The sequence below is a fragment of the Delphinus delphis genome, chromosome 5, assembly GCF_949987515.2.
Source record: "Delphinus delphis chromosome 5, mDelDel1.2, whole genome shotgun sequence".
In the NCBI taxonomy this organism is placed as follows: domain Eukaryota; kingdom Metazoa; phylum Chordata; class Mammalia; order Artiodactyla; family Delphinidae; genus Delphinus; species Delphinus delphis.
The window spans coordinates 94,907,599-94,929,723 of NC_082687.1; the positions used below are offsets into that span (position 1 = coordinate 94,907,599).

Below are 22,125 nucleotides of genomic sequence, written 5' to 3' on the forward strand. Positions count from 1 at the left end.
TATCATTCACAATGGGGGCCATAATATTTCCCTGACTACATGATGACCAGAGGTACAAATCTGCTGGAGTATCAGAATCTACTTCAAATGTTAGTAGTTGTTTTAATAATATTGTGGCTAATAATGATGAATTGATGTGTGCTGTGACCATAGGTGCTTTTGCATATACTCTGTGAAGCATGGCTCTTCATTTAGATCAAGTGACCTCTCTTCTAAACGAAACTTGCTCATCTTTTTTTCCAGGTTTTCCCGTGCAATAGAAAAAGTAATACGATAGCTGTTAATGGGTTGACTCCAATAAAAGAACTTTGCAAAGAGTTAAGTGGTGCTAACTTTATATCCATGTCCTGAGATGCTTCAAATAGAAAATTAGTTAATTTCTGTAATGGTTTGAATTTTTTACCCAAATTATTGGAAACTAAATAAATTTGGAAATTTATTTTAATGAAGGTGAATCATATGATATTATGGTGACTCTTGTTGTAAATTAAGTTCAAAAGTTCAACATTAAAAATAAAATGATTTGTCTTAACATAGTAAGAGAAATACAATTTTTGGTGCCACACAATGTCAAGGTAAAACAATATTTTTACTAACTTATGAAACCATGGAGCAAATTTTTTACTCAGAATTGTTTGATTGTATACATGATTCAAAATCGCATCCAAATAAGCTGTGATATTCTACTAATGAAAATAGAGCTTTACTTGTGAAATTTTATACAGTTTTTTTGTACATACACTGTTTGAGTAACTGAACAACCCAATTTTTTATAATTAAGTTAGTGTTAGATTTAAAAAACCCTCAGAATATCAGGACATACCTTTTTTCTTAGCTGCCCACTAATAATCAGTATCTACAGGCAAGTGTCAACTGAAGTGTTCAGCAATTTCAAACTGATTAACCATATAATGCAATTTGGAAAAATAGGACAGGCAATTTTATGAAAACATTAAAAATGATAAAACTGTTAATTATTTAGAAAATAACTTTGACATTTTACTAGAGACAGATATGGTTAAGAAACTGAAGTATTCAATGTGTAAAGAATAATTATGCTGCCTGTTACTTTGAATGTTCAGAAAATCAACATAAAGAAAATGTCTCCCATTTTACTCTAATGGTCACAAATTTTCTTTTTAGAAAATATTTCTATATCTGTGACTCTAGGGGGAGGGATAAACTGGGAAATTGGGATTGACATATACACACCACCATATATAAAATAGATAACTAATAAGGACCTATTGTGTAGCACAGGGAACTCTACTCAATAGTCTGTAATGACCTATATGGGAAAAGAATCTAAAAAAGAGTGGATATATGTGTATGTATAAACTGATTCACTCTGTTGTACACCAGAAACTAACACAACATGGTAAATCAACTATACTTCAATAAAAATTTAAAAAATAAAGTATTTACTTTTGAAAACAGTTTTTGAATAGGACAATTTTATAGGTCCACCAATTGAAGAAAAGCAATTTGTTGGTCAGTAAATAAATATTTCAAAAATTATGTAATTGTCATCTTAAAAAATTTAGTCTCCAGAATGCCCCAGTTTGTGACACTGCAGAAATACAAAGGATCATGAGAAATTACTACAAGCAACTATATGCCAATAAAATGGACAACCTGGAAGAAATAGACAAATTCTTAGAAAAGCACAACCTTCCGAGACTGAACCAGGAAGAAATAGAAAATATAAACAGACCAATCACAAGCACTGAAATTGAGACTGTGATTAAAAATCTTCCAACAAACAAAAGTCCAGGACCAGATGGCTTCACAGGCAAATTCTGTCAAACATTTAGAGAAGAGCTAATACCTATCCTTCTCAAACTCTTCCAAAATATAGCAGAGGGAGGAACACTCACAAACTCATTCTACGAGGCCACCATCACCCTGATACCAAAACCAGACAAAGATGTCACAAAGAAAGAAAACTACAGGCCAATAGCACTGATGAACATAGATGCAAAAATCCTCCACAAATTACTAGCAAACAGAATCCAACAACACATTAAAAGGATCATACAACATGATCATGTGGGGTTTACCCCAGGAATGCAAGGATTCTTCAATATACACTAATCAATCATTATGATACACCATATTAACAAATTGAAGGAGAAAAACCATATGATCATCTCAATAGATGCAGAAAAAGCTTTTGATAAAATTCAACACCCGTTTATGATAAAAACCCTCCAGAAAGTAGGCATAGAGGGAACTTACCTCAACCTAATAAAGGCCATATATGACAAACCCACAGCCAATATTGTTCTCAATGGTGAAAAACTGAAACCATTTCCACTAAGATCAGGAACAAGACAAGTTTGCCCACTCTCACCACTATTATTCAACATAGTTTTGGAAGTTTTAGCTACAGCAATCAAAGAAGAAAAAGAAATAAAGGCAATCCAAGTTGGAAAAGAAGAAGTAAAGCTGTCACTGTTTGCAGATGACATGATACTATATATAGAGAATCCTAAAGATGCTACCAGAAAACTACTACAGCTAATCAATGAATTTGGTAGCAGGATACAAAATTAATGAAACCTAGGGGCAGGACCGGAATAAAGATGCAGACGTAGAGAGTGGACTTGAGGACATGCAGAGGGGGAAGGGTAAGCTGGGACGAAGTGAGAGAGTAGCATGGACATATATACACTACCAAATGTAAAATAGATAGCTAGTGGGAAGCAGCTGCATAGCACAGGGAGATCAGCTTGGTGCTTTGTGACCACCTAGAGGGGTGGGATAGGGAGGGTGGGAGGGAGACGCAAGAGGGAAGGGATATGGGGATACATGTATATGTATAGCTGATTCACTTTGTTATAAAGCAGTAACTAACACACCATTGTAAAGCAGTTATACTCCAATAAAGATATTAAAAAAATACCACTATAAAAAACAAACCAAAAATACCCCAGTTTGAAGGATAAATTATGTGGTCATTCTTGGGATGGGCATGATCAGTCCCACTGGAAATCCACAAGCTGAGAACAAGAGATGAGGGACTCTGAGGGAGGTTAAAGATGGCTGCTGGGTAGGCAAAACCAACTGTGAATACCCACGTTCCAGAGTAGGACTTAGGTTTTCTGACTACACCTTTGATGCTCCAGAAGCAAGTTTCGTTTTCCATTCTCCTCTACTCTTTCAGGTTATAACATACATTCCCCTTGGCCCTTTTTTTGCCAGCTCCTTAGGGCAGCTCCAAAGAGCACAGCTTCCTTTAGTGCCCTGACAGCAGCCAAGAGGTTTCCTCTTTAAACATTTCTAAAAACTGCAACAATCATGTCTCAGTTCATTGCAAAACAAATTCATAATGCTTAAATCACTGTTCTTAGCAACGTGAGTAAAAATGGAGCAGCGGCAGCAGCTTTCAAAAAAAGCCTCAGGAAAATGAGAAGACTCTCAAGTACTTACTGTATTGTTTAAGTAGTATATGTCACCTGCTTCTCCCATTCTCACCCTGTAGGGGTTCCCCACTTGCATAGTAAGTTGTAGCTGCCAAAGCAGAGCAGTCACTCCATTAATTATAAAGTAAGGAAAAAAGTGGATATTGATCTTAAGCAGTTCCATTCTACATATTCAGTATTAATTGAAAGTTACTCCTCTGATGCCACTTAAAAGAAATCTGAGGCACTCTAGAAAATAATGTTTAAAATATTCATTCATGGTTAAGTGAACTCAGAGTTGAGCTTCTATAAGCAAGATATTTAAAAATCTAAACTGGATTTTATGTGAGTGACAGTTGATTTCCGAGGTCCCTTCAGATCTCACGGTTCAACAACTTACCTGCTTACGTGCATGCCTGGGGGTGGACATAGTATATCTCTGCCAGTGCAAGGGTAACGCATTTTGCCCCTTACCCAGAAACTCTCCTTGTGAAAGCAACTTCTGTTCATTCACTTACTGATTTATTCAGTCACTCTTTCTGAGCACCAGGATCTTGGTGAGACAGCAATTGAGGTATATAACATTATGGCAATCTGGGTATAATACACCAATCTAGGTATAGACATATACCAATCTGGATATAATATTTTGGCTAATGCTTATGTTATGCTGACTACACGTAATGTATTATTCTGAATGCTTTATACGTATTAACTTATTTAACCTTTAATACAGCTTATGAGGGAAATACGATTGTCAATACCTCCGCTTTTCAGAAGAGGAAACTGAGCTATGAAGATAACCTGCCCAGGGTCACATATCTGGTAAGTAGTACAGCCAAGATTTTGACCTAGGAATCCTAGTTTTAGAGTCTCTGCTCTTAATGGCTACTCTATACCATAGCTATGCAGGTTATATTTTCTATCTGCAATAATATCCAAGATGTTCTTTGATGACTTTAAAACGGTTTGTTGAGAATTTCCATCCCCACGGTCTGGAACAAGAACTGAATACAGCCAGTGTAAGGATAATTTTATGTAATGACTATGATGCAGTGGACTTTTGAGAAATACTTATTTTCAATTCCTTTTTCAAAGAATTGGTGAATACCTTTATGCAGAAATGGCTGTCTGTGTAGGTCAGTCAGTTCTGGATCATGTTTTTTTTTTTACATCTTTATTGGAGTATAATTGCTTTACAGTGGTGTGTTAGTTTCTGCTTTATAACAAAGTGAATCAGTTATACATATACATATGTTCCTATATCTCTTCCCTCTTGTGTCTCCCTCCCTCCCACCCTCCCTATCCCACCCCTCTAGGCGGTCACAAAGCACCGAGCTGATCTCCCTCTGCTATGCGGCTCATGTTATTTTAATTTTTTTAATGGAATGCATGTAGATTTAGGAGTAAGAAAGACCTAGTTTGCTATCCAAGCTCCACCACTGGTTTGCTTACTAGTAAAATGAGTATATCTATGTCAACTTTGCTGGGTTGTTTTGGGAGTTAAAAGAGACTGGCGTTTCTTGACTCCGGGGACATTCTATAATTTATTTTTTGCTGTAATTCAGTGCCTCACTTAGTGTCTGTTATATCACAGGTATAATAAATATTGATATAATAAATATAATATATATATTATATTATATAAATATAATATAATATATATTATAATATAATATAAATAATATAATAAATATCAATTGAGTGATGAAACAAAAGCTATTGGACATTTACTAACTTGGAGGCAATGAGGCCGCACTCGAAAGACTTCATTTCACTTTAAATTTTGAACAATATTTTTGCTAAGTATAGAATTCTAGATCGATACTTTTTTCTTTTACTACTTTAGAGATGTTGCCCCAATGTCTTCTCACTTGCATTGTTTCCAGTGAGAAGTATGCTCTAGTTATTGTCTTTGTTCTTTTGTATGTAATATGTCTCTTTTCCCCTTTGGCTGCTTTTAAGATTTTAAAGTCCTCGTCTATTAAGTCTACCATCTGTGTCATTTCTGGGTCTGTCTCTGTCGATTAATTTTCTTCCTCATTGTGGGTTATACATTTCTGCTTCTTTGCATGCCTAGTAATTTTTTAAAATAAATATTTATTTTTTTAGAGCAGCTTAGGTTTACAATAAAATTGGGAGAAAGGAACAGAGATTTCTCATATAACCTTGCCTCCCACAAGTGCATAGCCTCCCCATAATCAACATCACTCAATAGAACGGTGCATTTTTTCACCAAGGATAAACCTACATTGAAAATTATCATCACCCAAAGTCCATAGTTTACCTAAGGGTTCACTCTTGGTGTTCATTCTATAGCATTGGACAAATATATAATGGCATGTATCTACCATTATAATATCACACAGAGTATTTTCACTGCTCTGAAAATCCTCCGTGCTCTGCCTGTTCATCTCTCTCCCTTCCCTACCTCTCACCCCCAGCAACCACTGATCTTTTACTGTTTTGCCTTATCCAGAATGTGACATAGTTGGAACCATACAGTGTGTAGCCCTATAAGATTGGCTTTTTTCACTTAATAATATGCATTTAAGATTCCTTAATGGCTTGATATCTCATTACTTTTTAATGCTTAATAGTATTGCATTGCATTGTCTGGATGTACCACAGTTCATTTATTCATTCACCTATTGAAGGACATCTTGGTTGCTTCCAAGGCTTGGTGATTATGATTAAAGCTGCCATAAACATCCATGTGCAGGGTTTTGTGTAGACATAAGTTAACTCCTTTGGGTAAATACCAAGGAGGGTGATTCCTTGATCATACCATGAGAGTATGTTTAGTTGTGTGAAAGACTACCAAACTGTCTTCCAAAGTGGCTGTACCACGCTGCATTCTCAGCAGCAGTGAATGAGTTCCTGCTGCTCCACATCCTCCCCATCATTTGGTGTTGTCAGTGTTTCAGATTTTGGCCATCCTAATAGGTTTGTAGTGGTATCTCATTGTTGCTTTAATTTACATTTCCTTGATGACATGATATGGAGCGTCGTCTCATATGCTTATTTGACATCTGTGTGTCTTCTTTGATGAGGTGGCTGTTGAAATCTTTGGCCCATTTTATAGTTGTTTTTTTTTTATTGTTAAGAGTTCTTTGTATATTTTGGATAACAGTCCTTTATCAGATGTGTCTTTTGCAAATATTTTCTCCCACTCTGTGGCTTTTCTTCTAATTTTCTTGGTAATGTCTTTCACAGAGCAGAAGTTTTTAATTTTAATAAAGTCTAGCTATCAATTATTTCTTTCATGGATTGTGTCTTTGATGTATCTCAAAAGGTATCATCATACCCAAGGTCATCTAGGTTGCATTTAGATCTGTGATCCATTCATGCCTGGTAATTTTTGATTGCATGCCAGACATTGTTAATTTTACCTTTTTAGATGCTAATAGTAACATCTGTAGTCCTGTAAACGTTCTTGAGCTTTGTTACGAGATGCAGTTATGTGGAAACAGTTTGATCTTTTCAAAGATTATATGTAAACCTTGTCAGGTAGGACTAGAGGAGATGTTAGGTCTTACTACTGAGGCAGTATCTTTCTAACCACTCTAGCTGATGCTCCATGATGGGCAAGACTGTGGAAACAAACTATTCTTGGCTCTTTCTGAGTCCTGGTAATGATCCCTGTGCTCCTTTAGAGCATTTATCCTCCCAGCTTCAGGTTTCCTCAAAAGTATCAATAATCAGTTGAAGATTTCATGAAGAGCTTGCATAGATCTTCAGAGCTCTCTCTCTGTCTCTATCTCTCTTTGCCTCTGTCTGTCTTTCTGTCTCTCTTCTTCCTCTCTCTCTCCTCCCTCTCTCTCTCTTTGTGTATGTGAAGTTCTCTACTTTCTGGTACTCTGTCCTGCAAGATCTAGCTTTCTTGGCCTCCCTGGACTGCCAGATTTATCAACTCAAATCAGAGGTACTGCCAGGCTTCTCCTATCTTTCCCCTTCCTACACTGCAGCCTGGAAATTCTCTCCAAGGGGTAAGCTGGGGCACTTAAAGGGCTTGTTTATCCTTTTCCATGGATTACTGTTCTGTGCTGCCTGATGTCCAAGAAAACTGTAATTTCATATCTGTTGTCCATTTGTTTTAGTTCAGGACTTTGGAGTTAGATAAGCCTGGGCTTGATCCCTGGTCATAGTGCTTATTATCAGTATAACAGTGGATTATTTATAATTATCCTCATTGACCATGTTTCCTCACCTGCAAAATGGGAATGATAACACCTCCTTTGGAGAGTTATTGAGGGGATTAATGAGATAATAATGTATGTAAAACACAAAAAATAGCTCATATGAATTAAGCAGTTATGTGTTAGGCTTTTTATAGGTATCAAACAATTTAATCCTATAACAATGTCATGACATAGATACTATCATTTTACAGAGAAGGAAACAGGGAGTTTGTATAATCAGAGCCAACTTTCAAACCCAGGCCATCTCGCTCCAGAGCCTGTGTTCTCAAACACCACTCTCTACTGCCACTGTAGTCATATAGCAATTACTTAAGAAATGATAACTGTTATTATCATTCAGGGCCTGGAGTATCCAATCTTTATTTGGAATTACAGCATGTTAAGAAACCCTAACTGGTGTAGTGATGAATAAAAATGTATAAAAAGAAATATTACTTACATAAAGCTTGGAAATTGAGATATTTCAAAATAAGAAATCCACTGGGGGATACTTCCTCTCCATTTATGCTGTCCCAATCTTAGTATGGGTCTGGGCTATGATAAGCTCATGTGGTTATTTAAATTAAAATTAATTAAAATTAAATTCAGTTCCTCAATGGAAATAGTTACATCTCAAGAGCTCAGTAGCCCCATGTTTCTACCGGTCATCACATTACAAGGCATTTCCATTATCACAGAAAGTTCTCTCGGACAGCACTAGTCTAGGTTTTTATAGTTTCTCACTCATACTGCCATCTCCTAAGTGATGTCCAGGTTCTTAGTATGCCTTCCTAGTTCATTCAGTAACTATTTATTGGGCATCTCCTATGTGTGAGATATTGGGGGATGCAATGATGAACAGAATCAGACATGGGCCACCTCCCAATTCTTACAGGCTTCCTCCAGCCTCGACAATCTCCTACAGGTCATCTTCTATTGGCTTCCCAAGGCATCTGTTTTAGAATATAAGTCTGAGTGTGTCTCTCTTCTCCTTGGAACATTCTAGAAGAGCCTCTTTCCCCACAAAATAACCTCATTGCTCCTTAGCATGGAGCAAGGTCCTCTAATATCTGGCTTCTGCCTTCTCCAGCCCTCAGCCTTCACTAGTCGAGGGGTTCATGGATTACCTGCTGCCAGGGGCCCTCCTGGGTGCTGTGACTCCTGGCACCAGCGTTTCAGACTATGCTAAGCTCTGTGGGTGCAAAGCCAAATAAGACCAGTCCCTGCCTTCTAAAGAGTCCACTGAGCCACAAAATATAACATATAATGTGACACACAAGGTAATGGAAGGAACATAAAGCAGGGGAGTTGAGAGATGTTGTTTAGATAGGGGCAGTGGCTCATGGAAGACTTCTGTCTAAACACAGTGTTTGTCACATAGTAGACTTTCCATAGATAGTTGTGGAAAAAATAAGTGCACGACAATAATAGCCAACAGGTATTGAGCACACATCATGTGTCCAGCCTTGTAAGTGGCTTTACATGCATTTTATCACCTGTTCTGCATAACCATTTGTGAGTTATGTATACTGATACCATTTTACAGGTGAGGAGACTGAGGCTTAAGTCCTCTGCCCACAGTCACCCTAGCTAGTAGGTGCTGGAGCAGCATATCAATCTAGGATGGTCTGACTTTAAAGTTTGGCCTTCTCATCACCGTGCCAAACTCTTGCCCATTATGAATGCAGTAGGGTTTCGTAGAATGAGTAGGAGTGTCTCATCTGGACAGCCAGGGTGATGGGCATTGAAGGTGGAGGGAAAAGCAAAGATAGTCTAAAGGTGAGGCTCAGAGAGGTTAACTAATTTGCTCAAGGTCACACAGTGGGGATTGAGAGTTTGAACATATTTCAGAGAACTCATTAAATGTCAAGGCTGGAGATGATGAAATGAAAAATGGAAGAAGTTTTTCTTTTTTTAAACCCCTTTTACTCTCCCACTTGCTATGTAAAAATGAAGGGACTATTGATTGGTCAGGCCGAATGTGCAGTTAGTAATAAGATTCCCTCTGAAAATCCTTTAAAGTCTCCATAATTAATTTTATTTGGGAGGTGAGACAAACCACGCACGTGAAAAGAGTTAAAATTATTAACAGGCTTGCACGGGGTCCATTGCCTGAGGCCGCCTGGCCCGATGCAGGGCACTGGGATTCACATCCACATACTGCATCTCCATCGCCCTTGGAATCATTCTCTGAATCAATTATTGATCACACCCGGGGTTCAAGCAGCCATCTCTTGCTCAGCCACAGCAGCTCAGCTCTGCTGTGGCTTCTGCCCCTGTTCTTGCCCTGCTGGGTAGAGCCAAGAGCAGGGGGTATGGAGGGGAGGGCAGAAGCCCTTCAAGTCAGGCTCAGAACCCTCTACGCCATTCTCCTGTGTTGCTTCTCTGAGTATATCCAGTGGAAACACATGTGATCGCAGGAAATCTAGCTACCGAGAAGCCTCTTATTGCACGACAGGATAACCTGGTTTAGAAATGATGCATTAAATTCAAGAAAAGGCAAAACTAATCTATGCTGATAATGTATCTGGGTGGATGGGGTGTTGGCTGGGAAAAGGACATGGGGAATTTTCTGGGGAGATTGAAATGTCTGCTTTGATCCTGATGGCCTCCTAGTACAGCTAAAGTTTGTGCATTTTATTGTATGTGAATTATACCTTTAAAAGGAAAGAAATGAACTGTGTTTTATAACCTGTCTTGTTTTCTTCCAGTATAGAAAGGTAAATACTAATAATAATAAATAATGGCTAGCTCTGAATGCATACTTTATGCTGGGCATTGTTCCAAGAGTTTGTTAATTTAAAAATTATTAAGACTTTATTTTATAAGAGCAGTTTTAGGTTCACAGCAAAATTGAAGTGAAGGTATAGAGATTTCACATATACTCCCTGCTCCCCTCCCCTCCAATGCTCCCCCATTATCAACGTCCCCCACCAAAGTGGTACTTTTGTTACAATTGATAAACCTACAATGACACACCATAATCATCCAAAGTCCATAGTTTACAGTGGGGTTCATTCTTGGTGTTGTACATTCTATGGGTTTGGGCAAATGTATAATGACATGTACCCATCATTATGGTATCCTCTTTTTGGGTTTTTTTAAATTTTTTTTTACTGCCCTAAGAACTTCTGTTCTCTGCCTATTCATTCCCCCTCTTCCAATTCCAAGCATTTAAAAATCTGTCTAATCCTCAAAACAGTTCTGTGTGGTGAGTTTATTATTAAACCCATTTTACTGATATCAAGTCACAGAGAGGTTAAATAATAATCTTGCTTAAGGTCATACAGTGACAGAGCCAGGGCAGGGACCCTCCCCTGCTGTTGACCGTTATGCTTCCTGTGACCCTGCTAACCCAGGATTGTGTGCCTCGTTGACTTACTATCCCAGGGGACAATTAGCAACACCGTGTCCTCCAACACCAGGTAGTAAAGCTGGGGCTGGCTGGGGAGAGGGTGATGTTCAGGGTGGAGACGAGAACTCCACCCCCGGGAGAGTTGATCTGGGTGATGGAGAGGTGAGGATTATGTGCTCTATCCCCCAAACAGCACACAGTTGGCAGGACCTCCAGCAGAGGGACTGCATGGATGCCAGGGTACCGGACATCTGCAAGCAGCCTGGACCCAGTCAGGGCAAAGGTCCCAAACTTGAGTCTAGTGCTGAGAGACTAAGTGCTATGGGCCGTAGAGCTGTCACCTCCTGTCACACCATGCTGGCCTGAATATTGAGCATCTCAGGGGCCTCCACGAGGAGCTGAGGACCTGAGGCACCTCCCCGGGGTTTCCTGCTAAAGCCCTAGGACCCTCATTTGTCCAAGTGAGGGTAAGCCTGCCACCCAAAGGCTGGGATTAGGATTCCCATCAATGCTGAGATATAAAATAAGAAACATATTTTATCTGAGTGCCCCAGAAAAAATCATACAGGTTACATGGTTTTGCAAAGCTTTTTTTTTTTTTTTTTTTGCGGTACACGGGCCTCTCACTGCTGCGGCCTCTCCCATTGTGGAGCACAGGCTCCGCACGCGCAGGCTCAGCGGCCATGGCTCACGGGCCTAGCCGCTCCGCGGCATGTGGGATTTTCCTGGACTGGGGCACGAACCCGTGTCCCCTGCATTGGCAGGCGCACTCTCAACGACTGCACCACCAGGGAAGCCCTGCAAAGCATTTTAACAAATGCCATCATTTAATCTTAACAGCAACCCTGCAAGAGAAGGATTATCATTCTCATTTGACAGATGTGGAGAGAACAAAAGCTTAAAGAGGTGGACACTGGCTGAGGCAACGTTGAAATCCAGGAGCCTAACTGCAAATCCGTTGCTTGCTTTCTGATACCACGGTGTCAAGGGCATCCTTTGAGGAGACAAAAGAATTGCCCAAAAGTGTCCCATGGGAAATCATCTCGCTACAGTGCTAAATCTAAGGGAGGCTGTCGCAAAGCTCTTATAATAGAAAGGCTCAGGAACCAAGTTAAGATGCTTGAATCACATGGTTTAGTGTAGGAATTTAAAACACACAGTGCAAAGCAAGAGGAACAGGGTGGGTATTTGATGCGTTTAGTACAGGTAGCAAGTAGGGGAGAAGGACCACATTGCCCAGCAGAGCCCCCATGTCCCATCTCTGCCTGCTTCCTCAGCCTTCCCTGCTGATGGAATGGTTACAAGGAGCAAAGTTGAGGCTGAAGAGGAAGCTTGACAAATGAAAGGGGCCTGGGACCAACACAGTGTATTTGTTCTATCGGAGGGATGCAGGAGCAATTACGCCTGGTTCAGAGTTGCAGCTCACCAGTTACCCTGATAAGCAGCTATGGCTTTCATTTGACAGACGATTCTTGGGGCCCGAATGGGAGTCACCAATGGGTGGCTGATTTCAGACACCATAAATGTTGAGTGCCTCGTGTATATTGAATATATTATGAGTATTTGAAACCTCAGGTGCCTCATGTATATTTAGTGAGTCACAAATATTTGATGCCTCTTGGTCTTTCATCCCTTTCTATGTTCAGCACACACATGCTCTCCTTACTTTATCTATGCTAATATCTCCCTATGTAACTTATTTATATATACTTAACGCATCTAATGAATTCTGCTTGTGTCTCACAAACTATTAGCTTGGCCAAGAAGTTCGTTCGGATGTTTTCCTGTAACAGGTTACGGAAGAACCCGCACGAACCTTTTGGCCAGCCCAATATTTGCTTCTATGCTTAGTTTCGTTTATTTCCCTTGTTTGTGTTTCTGATTTTACTTAGCAGAATTGAATATCTTAAATAATACAGCAAACACATTACAAATGTGTAGGGGAGTGGGTGCAAGAATCTTTGTGGGGACTGGAAAGTAGGAGCCTTTTGGACTAATGGATACTCAGAGGCAGTCAGATGCAAGGAATGACTTCTTGCCTCACATGGGCCAGTCCTGAACTATGGAAGGTCCAAAGATGGAGGTAGAGTTGAAAAAATTATATGTGCCTTTATTCAAGTCTAAGGAGTAGGAACTGCAGTGAAATTAGGAAAATGGATGAAGAGGAGGAGTGAGAAGTGTTCGTGATTATGGAGATTTCATTTTTTTAAATGTGTGAGATGGTTCTAGCCTCCAATGAATACTACCCAATGTAATGGGTCTAATTTTATGTCAGGAGGGTGGTAGGAATAGAGGATCTGAGATGTCTCTTCCAGGATTCTTAGTTAACATGCATGAGGCTGAAAAGACAAGGTACCTATTCAAACCTGGCAATGGTGGAATTAAAAGGCAGCTTCATTTTTTCTCCCCCAAGGGAAAGTAGAAAGATGGAAGACTTAGCATCACTCAAGTTCATTCTGATTTCTTCCTGTTGGAACGTATCTCCTGTTCAGTTGCAATAGAAAGTGGCCTTGAGCGATGGAGTGGAGGTTAGTTTAATGTTTATGTTAATGTAAATAGAACTTTAAAAAATTCTTCCAGGAAGCAGCACTCAGACAAACTCTCTGACAGGTCTGAGATTTTATTGTATTAAGTGTTTCTTCCTGGGAAAGACGCAAGTGACTCTGGTCACCTCTTACTCTAACACAAGCTTTCTTCAGGAAGGGACACACGAAACTTCATTAGGGAAAGCAGAAGGCCCATTACAAATCACTTTAAAATAGCTTTTATTTGGTTGGCCATTTGTTAATTTAATAAAGATTGCATACGCCCAGTGGCTGATACTCAGAAATCTGAGATGTCAATTCCTGAAGGGCTCACTGGAGTAGCTTAAAAGAAAGCTAAAGATGCATATTCCAAGTTTTAGAGAGGGAGGTGTGTCTGGCTCATGTTCAGAAGGAAAAGGCCATGAGGACCAAGAGAACAGTGTACCAAAGACACTGTCGGGGGTTGGAGTCCTGACTTTGACATCTTCAGGTTATGTGACCTCTCTGGGTGACTGTACCTCTCTTGAGTCTTAGCTACCTTATCTGTAAAATGGATATAATAATATCTTCCTTCTAGAACGGTGAGCATTGAATGATGAGGCATATAAAATGCTTAGCTTTATGTTTGCAACACTAAGTCTTTGCCTTCAAGTGACTTGGCACCAAAAGAGGAAAGTGAGGGTGTTCTGGGACCCAGTGCACAGGATGGAGAGCCTTGCTAAGGTGGATGACTGTGGCCAGATGCCTGCAGCCATGAGCACTGTTCCTGATGCAGGAGTGGGTGGAGGGCCTTGCTGAAGAGGCATGGGCAGAGTGGGAGGGGCCACACCTGGCTAAGGCTCTTCTGCCTTACGAGGAGCAATTTTAGGCAAGAAAGCAAGTCCAGTCAGGCATGTTGGTGAAACTCAGCACCTAAGAGGTCAAGGAAAAAGTTCAAGTGCTCTTTGGTGGCAGGGAGAGAGATGGAGCCAAGAGTTGACCAGGAGACTGTGCTCAGCTGCAGCATCTCCAGGACAGCTAGAGCTTCAGAGATGTTGACCAGAGGCCATGGTAACCCTTGATGTAGTCGATGTAGTGTTCAGTTTCAGAGTCATGATGGCGGCGGGGGGGGGTGGTGTGCCTCTAGGAGTGAGGGCGGGGGTTCAGGCAATGTGTGATCCCCATGGCCAGGTGCATATGGCCAGGGGAGAAGATAGTTTTAGGGGAAGGAAGGTTAGGACCCTCTGATGGAAGCTAACTCCTGCTTAAAATGAGTGAAATTACAAGTGAACTGCTGAGTCAGTCAGAAAATGCAAGATGGTAAAATTTATACTCTAGAAACTATAGATAATAAAACAATCTAAGAAATGCTTTCAAATGAGTACATTTATAAACTTCAACGAGATAAAGGAAGGGATAGAAACCGGTAGGAAAGAACAGGGCATCATGGCAAGAGAACAGGTGAACCTGAGGAAGAACCAAATAGAGATTAAAGAAACAAATATGCAGTCATTGAAACGACAAAAAGGATTCATTAAAAGGTAGACGAAAATATTCGAAGGGATAAGTAATGAAGTGGAAGATAGAGCTAAGTAAATGAGCAAAATGAAGCACAGATATAAAAGAGAAATTATTAGAAAAGTAAGATAGATCAAAATGATTAAAAATATATTTAATCAGAGTGTCGGAAAATTAGACTGGAGATACCGGAGAAGAGGTCCCTCCTCACGGTAAAATGATGGAGAATTTTTCAGTTTCAGAGAAACCTGTAAGGTATTAATGGAATCCTTAGAGTTTTAAAAAATATAAATGAAGCAAATTAATTTATAGCCGTATCTTAGAAAACCAGAACACGAAAGAGAAAGAAAAATATTAAATTTTGTAAAAGAAAGAGAAATTTATTAAAAATGCATGCTTATAGAAAATTTGAAATATAAAATATAAAGTAAAGAAGAGCATCCTGCGTAATTCAGTTACAGTCAACTACTGTATTTTGGGTGTACTTCTTTCAAGACTTTTTTTTCCCTGTGAATATCTCTTTTTAGGAAAGTTTAACTCTTCAAGTACATATGATTTTATGTCCTGCTTTTTCATTTAACCTATCAAGAATTACCCAATATTATTTTTTAAAACAATTTTTAACATCCAGAAGTCTCAAGCCTACAGAAATGTTGTCGCAAGTACAGGAAAAAGAGCCTCCCGTCCCCCGCGCCCTTGAGAGACAGTTGCCACTGATGCTCTATCACCTCCAAGTACCTTAGTGTTTATTTCCTACAAATAAGGACATCTTCTCATATAACTGCACTACAGTGATGAAAGGTAGACAGTTAATATTAACGTATTGCACTTAATCCTCAGACCCCACTTGAGTTTTGTGGATGCAAATGGATCCAGCTAGTTCAGAATCACACATTGCATTTAGTTGTCGGTCTGGAACAGTTCTTCCGTCTTTTCTGGACTTGATGACCTCCACACTTTTAAAGATTAAAGGTCACTTATTTTACATGATGCCCCTCAGTTTGGCTTTTGCTATTTCCTTATGGCTAGATTCGGGTTATAATTTTTTGGCAGGAATATCACAAAAGTGATGCTATGTTGTCATTGCACCCTAGCAAGTGGCATAGAATTTCAGTTTGCTCCAGAATTGATGATACTCACCTTGACCACTTGATTAGTGTGCTGTTGTTCAGGCTTCTTCATGGTAACGTTACTCCTTTTCCTTTTGTAATTAATAAGCATTTGATGGGGAGGTATTTTCAAACTATGTAAATATCCCATTCCTCACCAAACTTTCCTCTCTCAGTCTCTAATTCTCCTTATCTACTTATATCAGAGGGACTCATGGTTTCTTGTTTTATTTAGTGGGTATAATCTACAACTATCTTTTTTTTTAATGCTAAAATTTCACAGATTTAACCAGTGGCATCCCTTCAAACTGGCTCCTGTGTCCTTCGACATGTTCACATCATTGTTGGAGCATTTCCTGATTCATATTGTACTTTTCTTCCTCCAGTCCTGGAATCAACCACTTCTTCAAGCACCTCTGATGCCTCTTACTAAAAAAAATGACATTTAGAAACCTAGATCTGGACACTAAGTGTTCTCATTGTTTTTAGGATATTGCTGTTTCTGGGCATTCTCAGTGGACAAAGCAAGATGACATATGTATACATACATACACGTACTCTCTCATATATTCACATTTACATCTATATCTATCTGTCTATCTATGTATCTGTCTGTTGGAAACCATGCATTCACACCAATGCCTTCAGTTCCAAACCAACAATACAAAGTTCATTCTTATTTTCTCCCTTACTGCCACAGAAGGAACTTACACATATTAAAAGGGAGAAAACAAGAATGAACTTTGTATTGTTGGGATAATAATATATTATCCCTAATATATTTACTTATTCAATCTGTTACCCAGTACGTAACCAATCTCCATTGCAGTAGCTGCCCCTTCCCTGTGCAAATGCCTTCCTTGCCCCACAAGAGCTCACACTCCTGCCTAGGCTGCTGCCTCTACTCTCTCCAGCCCCATGTGGAAGTCCTCCTCGCCCAGCCTGGGCTCAGACACCCTGTGATGTGCTGCCCTCGCCTATGGACTGTCTCTTTCCCAGATTATGATTATTTTTATTACTGTAACTTTTTTCATTATGATAAAATATACGTAACTTAAAACTTAGCATTTTAACCATTTTAAAGTATATAATTCAGTGGCTTTAAGTACATTTGCATTGAAGTGCAGACATTACAACGATCCAGCTCCAGGACTGGAGCTATCCATCATCCCAAACTGAAACTGTACCCATTAAGCAATAACTCCCCAGTCCCCGGTAACCACCATTCTACTTTCTGTCTCTATCCGTTTGACTATTCTAGATACCTCATATAAGTGGAATCAGACAATATTTCTCCTTTTGTGTCTGGATCATTTCATTTAGCATATTTACAAGGTTCATCCATGTTGTAGCATGTATCAGACTTTATTAACTTTTAAGGAATAGTACTCTAATATATATATGTGTATATATACATATACATCTGTCTCTATACATATACACATATATAAGTATCTCTCTCTATATATATTATGTATATTACACATATATGTATATAATTTTGTTTATCCATTCATCTATTGATGGATGTTTGGATTGCTTCCTTTTTTGGCTATTGTGAATAATGCTGCTGTGATCATCGGTGTACAAATATCTTTTTGAGTCCTTAGTTTCAATTCTCTTGGGTTTATACCAAGAGGTGAAATTGCTGGATGATATCATATTTCTATTTTAAATTTTTTGAGGATGCTGTGGATGCACTGTTTTAAATTCCCACCAGCAATGCACAAGAATTCCAGTTTCTCCACATCCTAGCCAATACTTGTTATTTTCTGTGAGATTATTTATCTGTCTTTTGATAATAGTCATTGTAATGGGTAAAGTGATATCTAATTTTTGTTTTAATTTGCATTTCCCCAGTGATTAGTGGCGTTGAGCATCTTTTCACATGATTATTGGACATTTGTGTTTCGTCTTTTGGAAAAATGTCTACTCAAGTTCTTTGCCCATTTCCTTAATGGGTTTTTTGTTGTTCTTGCTGAATTGTAGGAGCTCCCTATGTATTCTGGATATTAATCCCTTAGCAGGTTTATTTATTATTTATTTTCTTTTCCCTCCCTTCCATTCAATAATTATTTATTGATTAATGCTAATATAAAAGAAATGGTACTGGATATTACAGAAACCTGAGACACATCCATAAGAATCAAAGGAATAATATAAAGTGGAAGTAAATTATAAAATGTGCCCAATAATTTAAAAAAATCAATTATGTTATTTCAACCTTTGCCATTTGATCTTCCCTCACCCATTTTCTTCTCCATTTTCTTTCTTTTTTTTTTTTAACATCTTTATTGGAGTATAATTGCTTTACAATGGTGTGTTAGTTTCTACTTTATAACAAAGTGAATCAGTTATACATATACGTATGTCCCCATATCTCTTCCCTCTTGTGTCTCCCTCCCTCCCACCCTCCCTATCCCACCCGTCTAGGTGGTCACAAAGCACCAAGCTGATCTCCCTGTGCTATGCGGCTGCTTCCCACTAGCTATCTATTTTACATTTGGTAGTGTATGTATGTCCATGCAACTCTCTCACTTTGTCCCAGCTTACCCTTCCCCCTCCCTGTATCCTCAAGTCTGTTCTCTAGTAGGTCTGCGTCTTTATTCCCATCTTGCCTCTAGATTCTTCATGACCTTTTTTTTTTTTAGATTCCATATATATGTGTTAGCATACGGTATTTGTTTTTCTCTTTCTGACTTACTTCACTCTGTATGACAGACTCTAGGTCCATCCACCTCACTACAAATAACTCAATTTCATTTCTTTTCATGGCTGAGTAATATTCCATTGTATATATGCGCCACATCTACTTTACACATTCATCTGTTGATGGACACTTAGGTTGCTTCCAAGTCCTGGCAATTGTAAATAGAGCTGCAATGAACATTGTGGTACATGACTCTTCTTTTTTGCGTTATGCAGGCCCCCACCGTTGTGGTCTTTCCTGCTGCGGAGCACAGGCTCTGGATGTGCAGGCTCAGTGGCCATGGCTCACGGGCCCAGCTGCTCCGCGGCATGTGAGATCCTCCTGGACCGGGGCACTAACCCATGTCCCCTGCATCGGCAGGCGGACTGTCAACCACTGCGCCACCAGGGAAGCCCCATGACTCTTTTTTGAATTATGGTTTTCTCAAGGTATATGCCCAGTAGTGGGATTGCTGGGTTGTATGGTAATTCTACTTTTAGTTTTTAAGGAACCTCCATACTTTTCTCCATAGTGGCTGTATCAATTAACATTCCCACCAACAGTGCAAGAGGGTTCCCTTTTCTCCACACCCTCTCCAGCATTTATTGTTTATAGATTTTTTGATGATGGCCATTCTGACCCATGTGAGGTGATATCTCATTGTAGTTTTGATTTGCATTTCTCTAATGATTAATGATGTTGAGCATTCTTTCATGTGTTTGTTGGCAATCTGTATATCTTCTTTGTAGAAATGTCTATTTAGGTCTTCTGCCCATTTTTGGATTAGGTTGTTTGCTTTTTGATATTGAGCTGCATGAGCTGCTTGTAAGTTTTGGAGATTAACCCTTTGTCTGTTGCTTCATTTGCAAATATTTTCTCCCATTCTGAGGGTTGTCTTTTCATCTTGTTTATGGTTTCCTTTGCTGTGCAAAAGCTTTTAAGTTTCATTAGGTCCCATTTTGTTTACTTTTGTTTTTATTTCCATTTCTCTAGGAGGTGGGTCAAAAAGGATCTTGACAAAAAGGATTTATGTCATAGAGTATTCTGCCTATGTTTTAGAGTTTTATAGTGTCTGGCCTTACATTTAGGTCTTTAATCCATTTTGAGTTTATTTTGGTGTATGGTGTTAGGGAGTGTTCTAATTTCATTCTTTTACATGTAGCTATCCAGTTTTCCCAGCACCACTTATTGAAGAGACTTTTTTTCACTGTATATTCTTGCCTCCTTTATCAAAGATAAGGTGACTATATCTGTATGGGTTTATCTCTGGCCTTTCTATCCTGTTCCATTGATCTATGTTTCTGTTTTTGTGCCAGTACCATACTATCTTGATTACTGTAGCTTTGTAGTATAGTCGAAGTCAGGGAGCCTGATTCCTCTAGCTCCGTTTTTCTTTCTCAAGATTGCTTTGGCTATTCGGGGTCTTTTGTGTTTCCATACAAATTGTGAAAATTTTTTTTCTAATTCTGTGAAAAATGCCAGTGGTAGTTTGATAGAGATTGCATTGGATCTGTAGATTGCTTTGGGTAGTAGAGTCATTTTCACAATGTTGATTCTTCCAATCCAAGAACATGGTATATCTCTCCATCTGTTTGTATCATCTTTAATTTCTTTCATCAGTGTCTTATAATTTTCTACATACAGGTCTTTTGTCTCCTTAGGTAGGTTTATTCCTAGATAGTTTATTCTTTTTGTTGCAATGGTAAATGGGAGTGTTTTCTTGATTTCACTTTCAGATTTTTCATCATTAGTGTATAAGAATGCAAGAGATTTCTGTGCATTAATTTTGTATCCTGCTACTCTACCAAATTCGTTGATTAGCTCTAGTAGTTTTCTGGTATCATCTTTAGGATTCTTTATGTATAGTATCATGTCATCTGCAAACAGTGACAGCTTTACTTCTTTTTTTCTGACTTGGATTCCTTTTCTTTCTTTTTCTTCTCTGATTGCTGTGGCTAAAACTTCCAAAACTATGTTGAATAAGAGTGGTGAGAGTGGGCAACCTTGTCTTGTTCCTGATCTTAGTGGAAAAAATTTCAGTTTTTCACCATTGAGGACGATGTTGGCTGTGGGTTTGTCATATATGGCCTTTATTATGTTGAGGAAAGTTCCCTCTATGCCTACCCTTATCAGCTTTATAATTTGCAAATATTTTCTCCCATTCCATGGATTGCCTGTTCACTCTGTTGATAGTGACATTTGGTACACAGAAGTTTTAAATTTTGCCAAAGTCCTATTTTACTTTTGTTGCCTATGCTTTTGGTGTCATATCCGAGAAATCATTGCCAAAGCCAATGTCATGAATATCTTGACCTATGTTTTCTTCTAAGAGTTTTATAGTTTTATCTCTTACATTTAGATCTTTGACCCATTTTTTGAGTCAATGTTTGTATATAATGTAAGGTATCCTATATTATTTTAAATGCCTTATAAACATAATTTAAAATAGGAACCAGAGTTATCTTAAAAATTGCTTTTTTTGGGCCTTCAGAATCCTTATTTATTTTTGCTTTTATAATTTTATCACATAAAACCTCGAGCATTTCCTAAATTTTGGTACTCCCTGATGTCTGAGCGGCAGGTGGGAGACAGTGTGTCTCAGTTGAAGGCAGCAAAGGAGCAGAGAACAGGAAGGTCAATGGAGGCTAGAGGCGTGGAGGGAGGAGGTATTGTGGGTTGGCTGCATGCCTCTAAATCTCTTTCGGCATCAATTGGTAAGAACCATGTCCCCTCCCATCCCCCAGCTCCCTCCTTTAGTCACTGCCTGCCCCTGATTTACAGGTGGCCTACAGAATTTTATTCTCCCATGAGAATGATTTTATTCCCTCATGATTATTTTGTGGCCATAGTGAAAGTCATTGGTCCTCAGGGTGGTACCAGTGGTTTCGTTGGAGCCCAGAGGGCCAAGGCCACTTAAAAATAGCCATCCCTAGAGATGTTGAGCAGGGCGAACAGCACGGCCAGAGAGGAAATGGCATCCATTATTTAACCCACGATCTAGGGTAATGATATTTTCCTAAGACATCTCCCAATTAGAGTGCTTAAGGAAGTTCAATTGTAACTGCTTGCCATTCTCGATTGATTTGAAAAATGAAAAACTATTGCTTATTGCAGACTTCCTCTATAAATGGAGGTCAGTGGAGAAAATCATAGACTATTGGACAAATAGAGATGAAAGGACCTTGGAGATACCATCTAGGGCAGTGTTTTTCAAAGTTTTTAGCCACTGGATATTTTTCCCCAAGTGCAATCAATCATATGATCAATCCCAGTAAATGAATAAAAATGAAAAAATGCCATCTGCTCAAACTTCTCTCCCCCTTCTGCTGAAAAGCCCATCTAGTCCAACACCCTCAAACTGAGGC

General features: G+C 39.0%; 1 long non-coding RNA gene across 1 annotated transcript in view; it reads left to right on the forward strand.

The window, feature by feature from the left end:
• Positions 1–22,125, forward strand: part of LOC132426062 (uncharacterized) — a 126,718-nt gene that overhangs the window by 51,801 nt on the left and 52,792 nt on the right. The window contains exon 2 of the long non-coding RNA XR_009519583.1: positions 4,141–4,229. This is a non-coding gene — a long non-coding RNA (uncharacterized lncRNA). The remainder of the gene's footprint in view (positions 1–4,140; positions 4,230–22,125) is intronic.